This window comes from Hemicordylus capensis, chromosome 6 (assembly GCF_027244095.1).
Source record: "Hemicordylus capensis ecotype Gifberg chromosome 6, rHemCap1.1.pri, whole genome shotgun sequence".
NCBI lineage: Eukaryota > Metazoa > Chordata > Lepidosauria > Squamata > Cordylidae > Hemicordylus > Hemicordylus capensis.
The window spans coordinates 162,529,062-162,546,096 of record NC_069662.1 but is presented as its reverse complement, the minus strand read 5'-3'; the positions used below and the strand labels follow the sequence as shown (position 1 = coordinate 162,546,096).

Genomic DNA, 17,035 nt, shown 5'->3' with positions numbered 1-17,035 from the left:
GGGGTTCTCAAGGGCAAATTCTCCAACTTGGGTGGGTCCCCAGATGTCATTGGGTCCCCAAGAGAGCACTTTGGCCAAGACTAGGAGCCCTTGAACCTGGGCAGTAAAGGGCTCCAAGGTCCTGGAGTGATGTAGCCACTCAAGCTAGCCATTTGCTCTCCTCGACAGGAAGGGCTGTAAGGGTCACCAGTTCAGGCTGTGACCTGAGCAATATTAGTCTTTACAAACCATTGGCTTGACCTTGGTTTTCATCAATGGCTGTCCATGGCTCAGCTCCCACAGAGAATCTTGAATATGCCTCTTCTCGGCCCTCTGGCTCTGGGATGCTCAGGTGAGGACTCTCACTGCCATAACCCGCCACTGAAGGCTGAGGCTGTGCAGAACTATCGTATTTTTCAAAGAAGCAAAGCCTGTCACTGTTGCCCGTCGGGACAAGTATTTGTTCTTTCTGCCCCCCCCCCCACGTTAAGCAGGTTTTGAATAGTGTTATCTTCAGAGAGGTTTTAAGGAAATTGCTCAGTCCTGACTGAATTAAGTGAAATGCCTGTTTTAAAGCAGCGACAACCAAAGGAAGGGCATTGGTTGTTTCTGCAGTTATTTTCCCCAGTTTCCAAGGCTTTATGGAGAGATGTCTGCCTATATGCAAGATGGGGGACTCTGGAAGCAGTGGAAGTTTATAGTTGAGGAATCCATTTTATAGTGGGCCCATTTTAGGGAACAAGAATACTCTCAAATAAAATACCTTCTTGAAGGGCATGTCAGCCTGGCATTGTTGTTCCCCTCACCCGCTACGAAGCTTCAGAGGGCCACTTTTTTCCAGGGTCCGGTCCCTACAAGGACTGGGGTCCTATGCTTTAAAAAAAAAAAACACACTCATAATTTACAACTCTACAAATTGCCTTGAGTTGCACTGGGTATGGTAAGGCCAGCCATGGCCTCAATCCAGGTGTGGACGGAGGGATTGCAGCGACAGGTGAGGTGCCAAATTCATGCCCCTGGTGGGGCCAGCCCCCTTTCAGAATCAACCCCTGTACTCTGTGAAAATGGTGGGGCGGGGCGAAGGGAAGGTTGCCAGCAACCTCCTCTTCTCGCCTTGTGCTTCTTGCAAGCTTTGCAAGGATCAGGTCGTCCCAGACAGCGGCTCTGATGGTGGCAGCGGAGGGCATCTGGTCCCGCTGCTGGTGCCCCCGCAATCAGCTGCTTGAGGGAACCATCTCGCCTCACCTCATGAGAGGACTGCCCCTGCCTCAGCCTGACCGTGACAACATCCAGTCCTTGCCATCCACACAGAGCAGAGAGGCATCTTCTCAGCCAGCTGCAGTCTTCATCTGCTCATCCATGGAGCTGAAAGGGGGCCATGGGCCCGCCAGAGTCCACCTGCCCACAGAGCCTCAAGAGGGGAAAGGTACCTTTCTTTTCCTGGGATTCTTTGGGGCTATTCTCACGCGCAGGCAAAACTGTACAACTGCCGGGAGCCCCACAGTTCCTGGTGGCGGCACGGTGGCAAACCCGCCTCTGGAGCCCGCCTTCAAAACGAGGTTAAGGGAGCAAGCACACTTTTTTAACCTTGTTTATTCCAGTCGTCTGTCAGCCCCAGCTGCTTGCAGCCACAGCTGGGAGAATGTGAGCTCTCTGCTGGCACTGGGGTATCCCCATAATGCACCGGTTCCAAGGACCTTTCGGCCCCCAAACCTCCCTGGGGCCAGCAGCGGTGGAGAATCATCTGGGTGTGCAATCCGCACACCCAGCAAAGAGGAATGGATCATCTGGCAAGGGGAGAGGTAAGCTTTTAAAGGCATCCTTCCCTCACCCCTTGCCTTGGAGCCCTTTCTCAGGATTGTGGGAAAGGGCACTTTCTGAACTTCCGGTTGTTTGGGCTGCTGAACTGAAATGTGCTTTATCTGGGGAGGAGAGCTGGTCTTGTGGCAGCAAGCATGACTTGTCCTCTTAGCTAAGCAGGGTCTGCCCTGGTTGCATATGAAAGGGAGACTAGAAGTGTGAGCACTGCAAGATATTCCCCTCAGGGGGTGGAGCTAGGGGTGTGCAAACAGGTTCAATGTTGAACGTTCAGTCCAGCCGTTCGGCGTCGAACCGAACCAACCCCTGTTCGGTCTGACCCTGGACTGAACACCCCCCCTCCAAAGTTCGGTGGGTTCATGAGCTTGAAATTGTAAAAAAACCACACCCACCAAAAAAGCCTTTACTCCCCTCGGGGGAGTTCCTGGAGTCAGCGGGGGGGGGCGTCCATGGAGGGTCCATGCAGTAGCCATGTACACAGGCATGCGGCCTCCATGATGGCCACCGGGCTGCCAGATGAAGGTAGAAAACCAGCCGAAGAGCACCTGAATGGCTGAACGGCAGCATGAGGAAGGCCAGCGGGAGAGGGGGAACCACCGTGGACCTCTCCGCTGCCTACAGGAACTCCCCCGAGGAGAGTAAAGGTTAAAAAGATGTATGTATGTATGTATGTATGTATGTATGTATTTGTGTATTTATTTATTTATTTACACTTCAAGCTTACACACACACACACCCCCGGAGCTAACTGGGTGGGGTCGAGGGGGTGCTGGGCTGATCTGGCCTGGTTGGGTTCGAGGCCGGTCCAGCCTTGAACCGAACCGGGCCAGCCGGTTCCGTGCACATCCCTAGATGGAGCCACTCTGGGAAGAGCAGAAGGTTCCAAGTCCCCGCCCTGGCGGCATCTCCAAAATAGGGCTGAGAGAGAGATTCCTGCCTGCAACCTTGGAGAAGCCGCTGCCAGTCTGTGCAGACAATACTGAGCTAGAGAGACCAATGGTCTGACTCGGTATATGGCAGCTTCCTATGTTCTGTTTCTGGCACAGAGAACGATCTGAAGGCCCCTGGTGCAGTTCTGTGGCTGAAGTTAAGTCAGTCTGAGCTGTGCATGGCCTGGATAGGAGACTGCTTGGGAATCCTAGTTCTTCTGTTCACACACAACTAAACAGGTATAGGCTCCCCCGTTCGGTCTCGTATTCAGGGCTTAGGTTTGAGTTGCTTGAAACGTTTTGGAAGGAAAAGTAGGGAACAAATAAAACCAATGCGTTCCTTGCATCAATGTGTGAGGATTATTTGATTTGAATGGGGACACGGGTTCCTAAGCTCCACTCTAGCCAAAGTGACTCAACAGTCTCTGTGAGATCTTGGCCCATCTCTGCCAGTCTCCCGCATTTTGAGATTGGCACCAGCAAGCCTGCATACGCGCTGGCTGTGCTCCTTCATCTAAGGCGGAGGCTTCCTTTGAGCTCTGCCAGTATTTAGCACTCAGTGAATGGCTGAGGCGCCTCTCGTTTGCAAGATGCCAAACAGAACGCGGTTCCCAATTTGGGGCCTCTGCGGGAGGATCGTGTGGGGGCGGCGGGAGAAAAGAGAGGCCGAAAATGTCCCATCTGACTCATTGCTGTGACAGTTCTTTATCCGCGGAATGCAACTCACATTTCAGATGCGCCAGAGAATAATGCAAGAAATCCCCCAAAAGCCGGCCCATACAGAGCAGCTCCCCAGTAACTGAGTGGTGGGAACTGAGGCTGTGTGGGCAGAAACAGTCGCTTAAGCCAGCACCGCGACTGCACGATGAATCAGAGGATTCTGCTTGTAGTCCAAGATGTTTCCACCCGGATTCCAAGATTTTGTTCAAATAAAAGCCGTTTCCAGACTTCAAGGTGAGGCGCAGCATCTTGGGGGTCAAACCAGGCATGCAGCAGCTAATTGCCTTTCAGAGAGGAGTGCTTAATCCTGGAAGGCCCTTTCCTTTCACTTAAAACAGCCACAGGGGCCTCAGTTCCGATCAGGACCACAGTGCATGGGGTGGGAGGGGTTAATCCCGGGGTTCTCAAACTAGTTTGATGCTATTGGACTAAAACTCTTGTCACCCCAACCCGAGGGTTCCCAAACTTGGGCCCGCAGATGTTGTTGGACTACAACTCCCATCATCCCTGGCCACAGCGACCTTGTCCATTGTGATGGGGATGATGGGAGTTGTAGTCCAATAACTTGGGGGGGACTGAGATTGAGAAGCCTTGGAAGCCTTTCCCCAGCACTGTTTTCCTGCTAAAAATCACCCCCAATCTGCTGCCCCCATGGTGACTCTTTGCAGCTCTGAACTGGGTCCCCTGCAGCTGATCTGGATTTTTTAAAAAAGAGGCATTCTCAGGGTCAGGCAGGCCTCTTTAAAATATAGTTAGCAGCATGCCTCACTCAAGCCTTGGGCTCTGACATTGAGAATGGAGGTTCATATCCTAGCTCAGTTATGAAGAAGCTCACTTGGGCAATCACCACCTCTCAACCTAACCTGCCTCGCAGGGTTGTTGTGAGGCTGAAGTACCACTCTTGCTTCAAGTGGTGCTTGTTGGTTGCTAAGAGGCAGAAGTCAGATGAAGAGATTCTGTTCTTGAACGCCCCTGCTTAGCTCTGTGTGAGCTCATTGCTGCTCCTCTTCTTTCTTGCTTGCTTGCTGCTTGAGCTTAGCCACTCCTAGAACACAGCCTGCGGGTCCCTCATTCAGTGCACTGCCTCTGCCTGCCCTGCCCCTATCAGTCGCGTGGCCTGCTTCACTCATCCTGTGATTTGGTTTAGGTATCAATACATCTTTCCTTTTCTATTAACGCAACTCTGAGCTCCTCGGAGGAGATGCCCAATCAAAGTGTCAGCAATATATCTGAGGAGGCTGCCTGGGCAAAGATTTAGACTTGGTTTGCACCGTTCTAAATCTGTGTGCAAAACCCAGCAAATGCTCCTTGATGTCTTTTGTCTGAATGTGCAATATTTGCCAACCTTTTTAAAACTGAGGCACACTTGCATTTTTTAAAAAAGGGTCACACTCCCCCCCCCCGCCCCCCCAAAAAGACATATACTTACTGTATTTACCTGAATATTAGACTAGGTTTTTTCCAAGTTCTCTGATGTTAGAATTTGGTGGTGGTGGGTGGGTCATCTTAAATTCAGGGTCCTCTTCCTCTCATACTGCGCAGGAGATGGCAATGGTAACCCCCTCCTGTATTCTACTAAAGACAACCACAGGGCTCCGTAACCATAAGCAGCACTTCACCCTGCAGTGGGGGTGGAAGAGAAGGGAGACTACCTCCCTCCCTGCTGTGTGCAGTGCCCGCCGGCTCTGCCTCCCCTGTCATAAGTGCAAAGCATTTGATGAGGCAGGAAGAAGCAAGAAAAACCAACTTCTAAACAGTATAGAAAAAAAGCAGTCCTTACTGCCAAATGCTGCAAATGCTGCAACATCGGAAGTCCGTATCAAGCCTCCCTACCACGGAAAAATACAGCTAGTTTCAGACAATGCATTAATAGCGTTGTAAGGCAGAATCACATCGTTATGATTCGAATCCAGGCGTGGGGAGTGTGGACGGCACCCATGTTATAACGTGGCGACCCTGATGGGCAATCTGGATGAGCACTCAACCGAAACGCTTCAGCAACGTTGCAGTGGCCAGGGTGGATAACGCCCAGGAGTCGACACTGAATAGACGGCACACTTTTTACTTTCCTTTCCTTTTGGGAATATATTTGGGAAATATAGGAATAACCTATATTTCACCCATGTTTTTAAGGGGGTTGTCTTTATTGGGAATTCTCTCTGGTAAGAGATACCCTTCTATTACAGCAGAGTGCACAGAGGCACAACACAGTGGAGTCTACCTAGGCATGCGTGTCTGCTGAGAGTAAAAGAAACTTGGAGCCAGTTCATAGTTCCGAATCAATATAAGGAGTATTTATTGGTGAACTCCATTCTAGATAGGAAAGTGGAGAGACAGGATCTCTAATCTATCTAGCTAGTTGGATGCAGAGGGATGTTTTCTGCATCTCTGCACACATGGTGCAGGGAGAGAGGAGTGTGGGTGTTGCAAGGGAGAAGAAAGAGCAAGAGGAAGTGGCAGGAAGGAAGGAAGTCCCTGAGAGTAGCAATCTACATATCAAAGGGATAGTGTCAGAGCAGTAGAGAGAAGGGATGACCCATGTCTTTACCCCTCTAGCCCTCTGACTCACTAATCTGTCCCCCTCTGCCATTGAGACATGAGACAGCGCAGAGTCCTTCACTACCAACAGTCTTAAACTTGGCATTGTCTTCTATTCAGGAAAACACGGTAGTGTTTCCTCTCTCTTTTGCAATGGCAAAGCTGCCGCATCCTTTGTTTATTTTATGTACCAGGAAGGACATAATGGTGCCCTTCCTTGTGCATTATGGGGCAAGTCTGCTTGGGGCCTGGCTCAGAGCAAATCAGCACGGCATACGGGCTAGTGCCCTGCAGCATGCTGTTTGAGAAATGCTGAGCTGGGAATTAGAGCATCTCTTCTGCCACAGAAGAGAATTCTCTATGCCTCTCTTTGTCAAGAGATGACTTCCTGCCAGCCTGTTACAGTAAACAGAGGGAGGTAGGCAAGTGGCACAGGATCTAAGCCCAGACCTGAGCCCACCTTGATCTCCTCCAGAGACTTTGGAGAGCAGTTTGGTGTTTCCACCACTTCCTCACAACTCCACACAGATCTGGCCTGGTTTTGCTTACAAAGTCAGATGTGTTTGATGTATTTGAATCCACAAAAGGTGAAAATTGTGTACGTGCTTACCTAATGGGTTTACTTTAGCAGAAGCTTAGAGCCTTGTAAAGATAAAGTGATGTCTTAGTTAGGAAACAGAAGTCTGTGGCTCATGCTGATAAGGCATATCCTGTTTTCTCATTGTTGCGTGGCAGATGTTTATTCGAGCTGTGTAAGCACTAAGCAAAGGTATAAAAACATATTGAAATTGTTATTCAGGGTCCCAGCTAAGGTGTGAACCAGTTGGTACCGCTCTGTCTGCAGCAGTGCTAATATTAAAGCCTTGGAAAAGTTTCTCCTGTGTCTGGTTACTCTTCATCAAAGAGCTCTGACAAGAACCCAAGAAGGTGCATTTAGGCACATCATGTTCAAAGGGGGATTCTGGTGCTGCTGGTTAGTGCTGAATCTTGAATAAATAACATTTTCCCTCTTGATTGCAACCTTTGCGAGGAACTCTGCCAAGTCCAGAAACCAGCCCCAAGAACAAACCAAGAAGGAGAGCTTAAGTGGGAGCTAGAAAAACAGCTGGTCTAGGGGGAGGAGAAAACTCATTTTTGTGATTTAAAAAGGTCCTGCTGGAAGCTTCACAGAGGACACTGCTTCCAGGGTCATGTGCTTCCTGAAACATTTGTGGATTTCATTGCTGCATGCAGAACGAGAGAACTCCTGGAGCATAGACAGCAGGCTTGACCACGGCTTTATTGCAAGGCTTTACTGCGAGTTCCTATTTGCCAAAAAAAGCTGACACAAACAGTGGATTTTTCTACCCCGGACTGATATCGGGCTACACTCTAACACACAATGAAAAACCTAAATCGTGAGCTAAAAGCCACGTCTGGAAATGTTCCTGGCCTCTCAGGCAAGCCTGCTCAATGCTGCCAGCTTCATACCAAGTCCTCCTGGCAGTCAAATATGAAAGCATAAAGGCTGCATTGTTGAATTGATCAACCGTTTACATCACTAGACTGTTTTGAAAGATGGAAAGTGTGCACCTGATTGAATTAGGCAGCAGGTTTTTTAAATCAATCAGGGGCCGTCAAAGGCATTTGTGGCATGAGGCAATGAACAATACGATGCCTCCTCCATCTAATGGGTGGGTATTCAGCACAACCAGGCCATGCTGTAAAGGCGGCGGTGTGGGTTGGGGGGACACCAAGCCAGGCAGCGGTGGCAGAGAGGGGTCCCTAGTGGGAAGGGGTGGAGGCGTTATGCATCCCATCAGCAGTGAGAAATGGGGAATGTACAGTGTGCCCTGGCAGGGTGGTGTCTGTGTCGGGGAGACCCAGCATTTGCCACCCCTCTGTGCCCCTCCTCGCACCTGATGCAACTGCTTCACCCTGACCCATGGGAGGGCTGCCCATGCCATTTGTTGTTTCAAATGCAAGCACGTATAAAAACTCCATGTGGCAGACAGCTTCTGAGAAGAGGCGTTTCTGCTTTCAACTCAAAGGAAAAGGCGTTTCTAAGATGATTGCTGCTGTGAGGCATCACAGAGAAACAGTCTGACCGTGAGCCAGCTGGAGGAGTTAGTATTATCTGGGTGGACGAATGCTTGTGGTGGTTTCCAACAAGGTCTTCACCCTTAGAGGTGGGAAACAAGTGATAACATTGCCAGACTTTCAGCCTTCAGTGTGTTCTTAGGCTTTTAGTCTATCAGGCCTGCAGTGGCCAAATTTGCAACGGTGTTCTAAAAGATTTTAAAAGATTTAAAAAAATAGAAACAACTAGCAAAGTTTACCGGTGTTGTCAGAGGAATGGAAATAGAAATTGGCAGGAATGCCCTCCAAAGATTACCCCATGGTGAGAGCATAACAATGTGTTAATTGTTGGCCTAGCCCTGACCCTAACCCTTTGCTCTGTGCATAAAATGACTGCAATTTTACCCTAACTGTTTGGGGGGAGGGATAAAGAAGGGATGATCACATATGCAGAAAGCTGTAAGTGCTTCAGTGCTATCATCTATTTTCCATCTCAAACAGGTTAAATGTTGCCACAAATCACTATGAGCATCCGTCCCCTAAGATGGTACCAAGGGCCAAAATTTGTGGGCCTGGCTCATGGACTAAAATAATTGGTGGGGGTTTTTAATGTTGTTTTCTTCATATTTGTACATTTATACAGATGGGCAGGCTGATCTTCTGGTCCTGCTCCACCAATGCAATACACAATCCTAGGCACTCGCAGCATCAAAGCAGAACATTAATCAATTCCAGTAGACACCAGAGTAAGCATAGCAAAAATGTTTATTTCTACAGCCACTTCTACAGTATCTTCCTCCAGGCCTAGCCCAAGTTGCTGCTGAGATTCTTTTCTGAAGTATCCTTGAAGGTAACTACTAAAAAGCTTTCCTTGTAATGGACTAACAAGGAGTAACTCAATTCAACAGAGTACATATTTGCACTTAGTGATGTGAGGCCTATTGAGTCACCTCGATCAAAGGGTTTTCCATCTTGATCTATTACGTTGGAATATATATATTTGCCAGCAATCTGATCCTTGAGTTGGTGGCAGAGAGGGACCCCTAATGCCACATGATGGAAATAGCCTCTTCTCTAGTGGAAAGACATTAAGGGTTATATAGTAATCAAGGCAAGAGACCTATTCACATTATGTCCAACACACGTACAATCTGTGTGCAGTATTTTAAGTACAGGATTGATTCAGTTACAAGTAATGCTGAACATAGGAATAGCAGCACACTTTCTTCTTGTAGCCTGCACTGAAGAGGCTTCACTTTTAAAGTGAACATATGTACAGTCATTCACCCCGAAACATGCACATGCGTACTGACACCCTTGCACATGCACAGTGTAATGTCTGAACAGGACTATAAAGAGATCACCATCCGACAACATCCCAGCCTCCTTGCCAGACAGAATTTGTGGAAAGTCATTGGTGCTATCAGAGGGTCTACATGGAACCGGAGGTTCAGAAGTCAGGCTGGAGCCCTGTGCCAAGTTGTTGTTGGGCTACAATTCCCAGCAGCAGCAGCAGCCTTTGGCCACTGTGGTTGGGGACAATGGGAGTTGTAGACTGACAACATTTTGGGACCAAAGACTAATTTGGCCCCTGCTCTGAGTTACCAGGGTGTCGAATCCAGAGGAAAGAGTTGTGGCACAGAAGGACCAGGCCATGGAGTATAATTAAGAATGTTAATGGCTTAATGAAAGAGGTCTTGATTACAGAAAGGCAGGTGAAGGCTGCTTTCTCTTCTCCTGCAGCTTATTGTACGGTATGCCTGCCCCACCTCCAGTCTAGGAGTCAACGAAAACTGTAACTAATATAGAACCTGGCCTGGATCAAGGAATGGATTCTCCAGAAACACCACATATGGGAGGCTGGACACCATCAGTGACTCTCTCTAGGGACCAGAACGAGTCGCCATACTCATGCCTTAATGCAGGGAAACTATTTTCACTTTCAAATACCTGGGGAGATACAAAGAACCTTCTATATCAGGCTAAGGCAGCTCCAGCGTATTTCAGCATCCTCCTTCCTACAATGGTTGGAGGTATAAAAAAAACAAAGTCAGGATGAATACTAACAAATATAATACAAAGCGCTCGCTCTCGCTCTCTATCTCTCTCTATATATTCTTAGTTTTTAAATAATTTATACAACATCATATACTGTTTATGTTTCGCTTAAACAAACATAAGTCTGGGTTTGTTTATTGTTGATACATGGAATTTATTCTTGCGGAACATGTTTTGATCTCAAAAAATATTATTCAGTGGCATCATTACAAGATTAATCAATCCATCCAGACTTTAATTAAGTTATGTTATGTTATGTTATGTTATGTTATGTTATGTTATGTTATGTTATGTTATGTTAGACATATAATGTAAACATTGGCCGCCTTCAGATGGGATGTGGAACCACAGTTCCATGCTCCCCTCCCTCCTGCTCATCTCATCCATCTGCATTCGGACATTCAGCAGAGCTGCCTCTCTGCAGTCAGCAAGACTACAGAGAGGCAGGGGATCTGGCTGTGTGGGCTTCCTTCTTGACAGAAGGACAGCTCACACAACCAATCGGGCCGGAGTGAGGGAGGAGCTTCCTCCCTCAACTCCAGTTTCATGCGGCCGAAAGTGCAGTGCCGGGGTCCGGATATAACGCTGGTGCCCCAGAAATAGAGGTTGCAGCAGCAAAACTCCACTCTGAACTGAAGGTTCAGATTGGAGTTCAGGGAGGGAAGCCACAGGTCCCTTTGCACCACAATCTCCAGTTTCCTGGATTTGGATGTGCAGGTAAGGAAACCGGAGGTGAAAGGACCTCCGGTTTCCTGTTACGCCTGAATTTGGCCATTATGTCAGTACGAATCTCCTTCATAGATAAAACATGCTCTCAAAACTGTCCCCACTGAGGATTCTAATGACCTAAATTCTAACTTTGCAGAAATAAATTAACAAATTGCAAGTTCTGTACAATCACAAACATCCATTCTCTGGTCAAGCCTGCAGTCTATGACCTTCTAGTCCCAAGCACAAAGCAGATGTTCTCCAGCCATTCCTTGGCCCAATTGTTTGATGATCCCACATGCCACATGCACAGACATGACTGAAAGACAGGGCTTTAAAGAACAACCTTGCCGACAGCTTCTCACCCTTCTTATTATACACGTACCTGTTTCTGCTTATCATTGCAACATTAGCAGGTGCTATGTTCAAAGCCAGCTTTGACACAATATGGTGTTTCTTTCTTTTTTCATTAATCCAGAATTTAAACCCAAGCTGTTTATGGAAGCAAAAACTGATGATCAATAGCATTTTCAAATCATCCTGCTAACTGGCCAGCAATGATCAAGCAAATTGAGCCCCGTGGTGGTTTCTTCTGAGCAAGACGGTTATCCCTTTAATCAGCAGATTCCCACTATCTCCTTAATCCCTCCCAAAGGGGAGGTAAGCCCAGGGGAGACATTACAAGTGGAATGATAACAAAATGGAGACAGTGTTGACTTTCTTAAGTAGATCTGGATATCTCCAGAGCACGTTCAGGACACAGAAAAAAGCATTCCATGTGTTACTAGTGTATGGGGTCCATTGCCACAGTATAGTGGTTTAGATGGTTTTAAAGGGTGATTAGACAGATCTGTGGAGAAGTAGTCTATGGGTTCACATGTAGCACCAAAGTTGAGGATCAGTGCACTGCTGGAACCCTAGGAACATGTATGTGCCCTAGTTCTGATTTTGGGAAGGATATGCAGAGATTGTGTGTGCTGTACGAACCCACCAATCTTGGTATATTCTACCCTACTTGTGATATGGAATCCAACATCTTTCCCTCGCCACAAATCCTAGTTTCAGATGCCAGGTTCCATATCACAAGTAGGGCAGAATATGCCAAAAGTAGAGGATTTGTACAGCACATCCAATTTTGGAGTATCTTTTCCAAGACAGTCTTTTTCCAAGTAGGGCACACACGCGTTCTGCAGGCTCTGGCTGCTCCTCTGAACCTCAGGTTTGGCGCTATGTGTGTGTCTATGCTATCGATGTGTCACGATGACTAAACAGAGCCTGCATGTTCCAATGTTGTATACCACTGAATACCAACTTTTGGGAAGCAAAACCGGGAGAGGGGACAGAGATGCCTTCACACCTGGCTTGTGGGCTTCACAGAAGTAGCTGCTTGTGGGAAACAAGATACTAGACCTTTGGTCTGATAGGAACACAGGAAGCTGTCTTATAACGAGTCAGACCATTTGTCCTTCTAGCTCATGATTTTCTACACTGACTGGCAGCAGCTCTCCAAGGTTTCATGCAAGAGTCTTTCCAAACCCTACCAGGAGATGCCAGAGATCAAACCTGGGGCCTTCTGCATGCAAAGCAGATGCTCCACCATTGAGCGATGGCCTCATCCAGCAGGGCCTGTCTTATATTTATGCACATTAGTCCACCAGAAGGGTAATCAAAACCAGAGCAACAAAATGGTTGCTCCTCACTCCCTCATACGAGGACCTGACCTTTGCCACTACTTTGCAAATGCTTCTATCCCACCCTGATAAGGCACAGCTGTCATGTTGCTTTGGCTGAGGGAGCCTTGCTCATTTGAGATCCTGCCAGCTGAACAGAGAGACACCTTTTAAAGTGGAGATCCTCTTATATTTAGCAGGGGGAGAGCAACTGTTCCTATCTAACCCCAGCACAGCATCTGTCCAGTGGCTGCTGCTGGTGTCTTCTTTATGTTTCTTCTTAGATTGTGAGCCCTTTGGAGACAGGAGACCATCTTATTTATGTATCATTTATTTTTCTATGTAAACTGCTTTGAGAACTTTGGTTGAGGAGCAGTATATAAAGTAATAATAGTAGTAATAGTTTGTAGAGCCAGCATGGAGCCATGCTGTATGCAGCTAGCATGGTGTAGTGGTTAGAGTGCTGGACTAGGACCGGGGAGACCCGAGTTCAAATCACCATTCAGCCATGGAACTAGCTGGGTGACTCTGGGCCAGTCACTCCTCTCTCAGCCTAACCTACTTCACAGGGTTGTTGTGAGGAGAAACTCAAGTATATAGTACACCGCTCTGGGCTCCTTGGAGGAAGAGCGGAATATAAATGTAAAATAATAATAATATTTAAAAAAACAGAGCAACCTATAGCCATATCTCTGTGTATTCTGGGATCATGCCATGCCAAGTGCAGAAACCTGTGTCTAGAATTCAGCCTTTGCAAATCTCACATTTTATTTTGAAAATGCAAGCTCTGACATTGAAGTTCATCCAGGTAGGCCTGAAAGTAGACGGTCCCTGCATGGTGAAATCTCATCCCTACCTCTCAGACTCTGCCCCCTGAGTTTCCCACCCTAGTCTGCACATGCAGCAGAATGACTGAGGTGGAAGATTCCCGAGGTGGTAGAATCCGAAGTATACCTAGATAATTTTGGAGCCTGGACATAAAGACCTTTGGAGCCACCACCCCCACTGCAAGTTAAGCAGTATTTTCAACACGTGGCTTCTTGAGGACACAAACAGCAACTGCACTCACAAGACCGTAAGAATATACACCAGGGATGTTTATGCTAGGGATGTACACGAACAAACAGGTCCGAACAACCAGCGGTTTGGCCGCTTCAAAGGTGGAGGGATACCTTTAAGGGTGGGGGAGGGTGCTCTCACCCCTCCCGCCATGTTTCCCCCACTGGAGCTACACTTTAAAAGGGTCCGGCAGGGCGGCAGCGTACCTCCCTGCCACCCCCGTTGCCCCGTTGGACCAGAAGTGACAGTAAGTACCCAACGCATGTGTGCACGTCGGGCACACGTGCATGTCACACGTGTGCTCGTGTACGCATTGGGTATGTGTGCGATGTGCGCGTGCATGCGCATACCAGGTACTTCCTGTCACTTCTGGTCCGATGGGGCAACGGAGGCAGCAGGGAGGTACACTGCCATTTTTAAAGTGTAGCGTCAGCGGGGGAAACGTGGCAGGAGCGGTAAAAGCACCCTCCCCCACCCTTAAAGGTATCCCACACACCTTTGAGCCACCCCCGCCCCCGCCAGTTCCATGCACATCCCTAGTTTATGCAAATATGCATTAGCAGAAGCATTTCAACACGCGATTTAACATATTCCGATCTCACAGATTTCTTTCCCCACGCCTCCCTCTGCCTCTAAATCGGAGGTCATGCTCGGCACCCGGAACAGATCACAGTCATGCTCGGCCGCCCAGTGCAACATGGGGCCCGCGGCACAGCAACTGACTAATGAGGATTTGGGGGGGGGGCAGGGGCTGTGGAGGTCCCGGACTTCGTCCCAGAAGTCCAGGGCTAAGAGTGCCCCTGGGTAGAATGGGCAGTACCATTGCAGGGGTGGGGAGACATTCTTGAATGCTACTCTACATTAAAAAAACACCACAACCCTCTGTAATCAGAAGGGGACAGTGAAGAGCTGCCTGAATAAGACTCACTGCCCCCAACACGTTAGTTTTTAAAATTCTATTTGCAGGGAGGTTTCACATGGGAAAGCATTTTTTAAAAATGGCTCCCCCCACCTGAAGTGGCACAGTCCTCTCAACACCCCAGGCTTCTCCCAGCTCAGAGCCCAGGCCTGGGGCAGGGTGGGGGGTGGGCGGGTGGTATGTGTCTCAGGAGACCCACAATCCTACTAGCCCCTCCTGTATGACAGCACTGCCTTTTCTGCTGAGCAGAAGAGATGGTGGTTCCCTTTTCAGCCCTGCTTCATTGAGGACGTCAAGCAAAGGAGGAGGAAAGCAACGTGATTTTTCTCTCTTCTCAGTCTCAGGCAGGGAAGGAGCATGCTTCCTTAAACTCTCCATGACACGCATGACTCCAACCACCAAAATAAAACAAAATTTACGAGCTTTTCTCCACTGGCAATGAGAATCGCTATCGATTCCAGAGGAGCACTCACACCGGCGTAATTCACGGCCCTCTTCCCTTCCGAAGGCAAGCTCTAATTTAATATCATTATGTTTTCATGCCTCCTCACATTCCAAGTGTCTCATCCGCTGAGGTTTTATTGGGCTCCAGATAATTTACAGCTGGATAGGCCGCCTTCAACCTGACCTATTTTTAGCTATTCTTGCATTTTTACATCTTTGCCTTCTTCCAACAATGTGTGTATTTTAATATAAATAAAAGAATTAACAGCCGTGCGAGGCAAGCTACACAGAGCATCACATGCAACGGGCCTCGGACCAGGGACTGGTGTTGCATTGGTGCTGCAGATTGGGACAATGCAATTAGCAACCTTGCTGCAGCTGCATTGGCCAAAGCTTCGTGGTACACAGATGCATGCGGAGGGTTGAGTGTGGGGACCAGATCAGAAGAAGAGCAACATTTAAATAGAATCTTGGGCAAAGGGTCTCAAACTAGGGTCCCCACATGTTGGACTACAACTCCCATCATCCCCTGGCAAGGGATGATGGGGGTTGTAGTCCAGCAAGTCTGGAGACCCACATTTGAGAACTCCTGCTCTAAGGAGCTCTTTTACATTGAGTCAAACTGGCTGTTAGTGCAAGAGAGAGTGGAGGCGACGGGAATATTCCAAGCTCCTTTCCCAAGCCTCTAGGTCCTTTTACCTCTGGGGACATAAGGGAAAATATTGCCCCATTGCGTCACTAGGCCCCCACTCCCAAATCTCATCCAAAGGTTTGCAGCACACCTTGGATTCTGGTTTCCTTTGCAAGGAGAGTCTCTGCAGACTGATATGGTGTCTTTGTGATATTTGGGGGAGGGGGTTACACAAATACACAGGTAGAGAAGGCAAACTCTGCCTCCTGAGATGCTACAGGTCTCTGCCTTGGCTGTTCCCTTCCAGGCTCCTTCACATCCTTCCTTGAATCTCTCACCTAGCCATTGCTGGTTTGTTTTTCCCATTCACTCCCACACCTCCTGGGGAGTGGGGCGGTGGGGAAGCAATGAGGTAGCCCTACACCTACCTATGGGTCTCTGCCAGGAGGAGGGAAGTGCGTGACCATCACAAGTTTCCCAAGGCCCCCTTCTCCAGGATTCATTCAGGATAGTTCAGATGCCTTAAAAAACCACTTTAGAACCACTCTGGTTGGTTCCGGGCTCATCAACCAATGATTTAGTCACAAAAGAATTTCTAGCCAGACAACTATCCCAAGCTCAGAGCATTACTCAGTGAGAAATAAATCTGGGCCCATCCGCTACAATTTTGACCAATGGGTGCAAAGGCTGAGAAGACACATGAGCATTTAGAACATGGTTTGTTGTTTGTTTCAAACATTTCTATCCCATCTTTCTCTGAAAGCAGCAAGGCAGTGAACAGCACAAATTAACACAATAACAGAAAATGTTGCAATAAATATGTTTTTAATTGCATTAGCATTATATTTTATATTTTCCAGCTGAGATCTAGATACTGTCCACTTGGTTCTATTCATCATGATAGCACCTTTTCTTTCACTGCAACATAATTCAGGAAGAGAGCAACTCCTCTAGAGAATTCCAGCAAGAGGTTTCTTTGTTGCTTGCCTAAATGCTTCCTACCTAGAAACGGGACTTGCTCCATATAATTTCATTCCTCATCCTCTTTGAGCTCGCCACTTGCAAGGCTGAAGAGGCAAACCATCTGCCAGTTTAAGCTTCAAAATGGAGACTGAAAAGTGGCTTGGCTCTTTAGCATGTAATTAGAAATCCTAAGATTTGTCTTTTCCTCATTTTTCTATATAATATTCATCATGGTCTCAAGTGGCATCTAAAGGTGCATCAGGGACCATGGATGGTCCCTGGACAGCAATGTAAGAACCACAACTTTCCAAGGAAAAGCGGGGAGGGAAGAAACTCATGTATCTATTGCAAAACTTTTTAAAAGTGATGCAGCAAAACCTTTTGGATCAGGCTATGCAGTTTACACCATTTGTCTTGCCTGGATATGTAATTAATGGTGGTATTATGCCTCTGAAGGATCCTTAGGCAAAATCTTTTAAGAACCATGTATTGAGCAAAGGCGGGGGGGGAGTTCAATAAATAATGCATTGCAAAAGAAATA

General features: G+C 47.8%; 1 long non-coding RNA gene across 1 annotated transcript; it reads right to left on the bottom strand.

Moving 5' to 3' along the window:
* Positions 1–8,989: 8,989 nt before the first annotated feature.
* LOC128330660 (uncharacterized) lies at positions 8,990–16,089 on the bottom strand. The gene is made up of 3 exons (XR_008310196.1): positions 15,960–16,089; positions 9,993–10,060; positions 8,990–9,116 (listed from the first exon to the last, which is right to left on the bottom strand). It is a non-coding gene; the product is annotated as an uncharacterized LOC128330660 (long non-coding RNA).
* Positions 16,090–17,035: the final 946 nt, after the last annotated feature.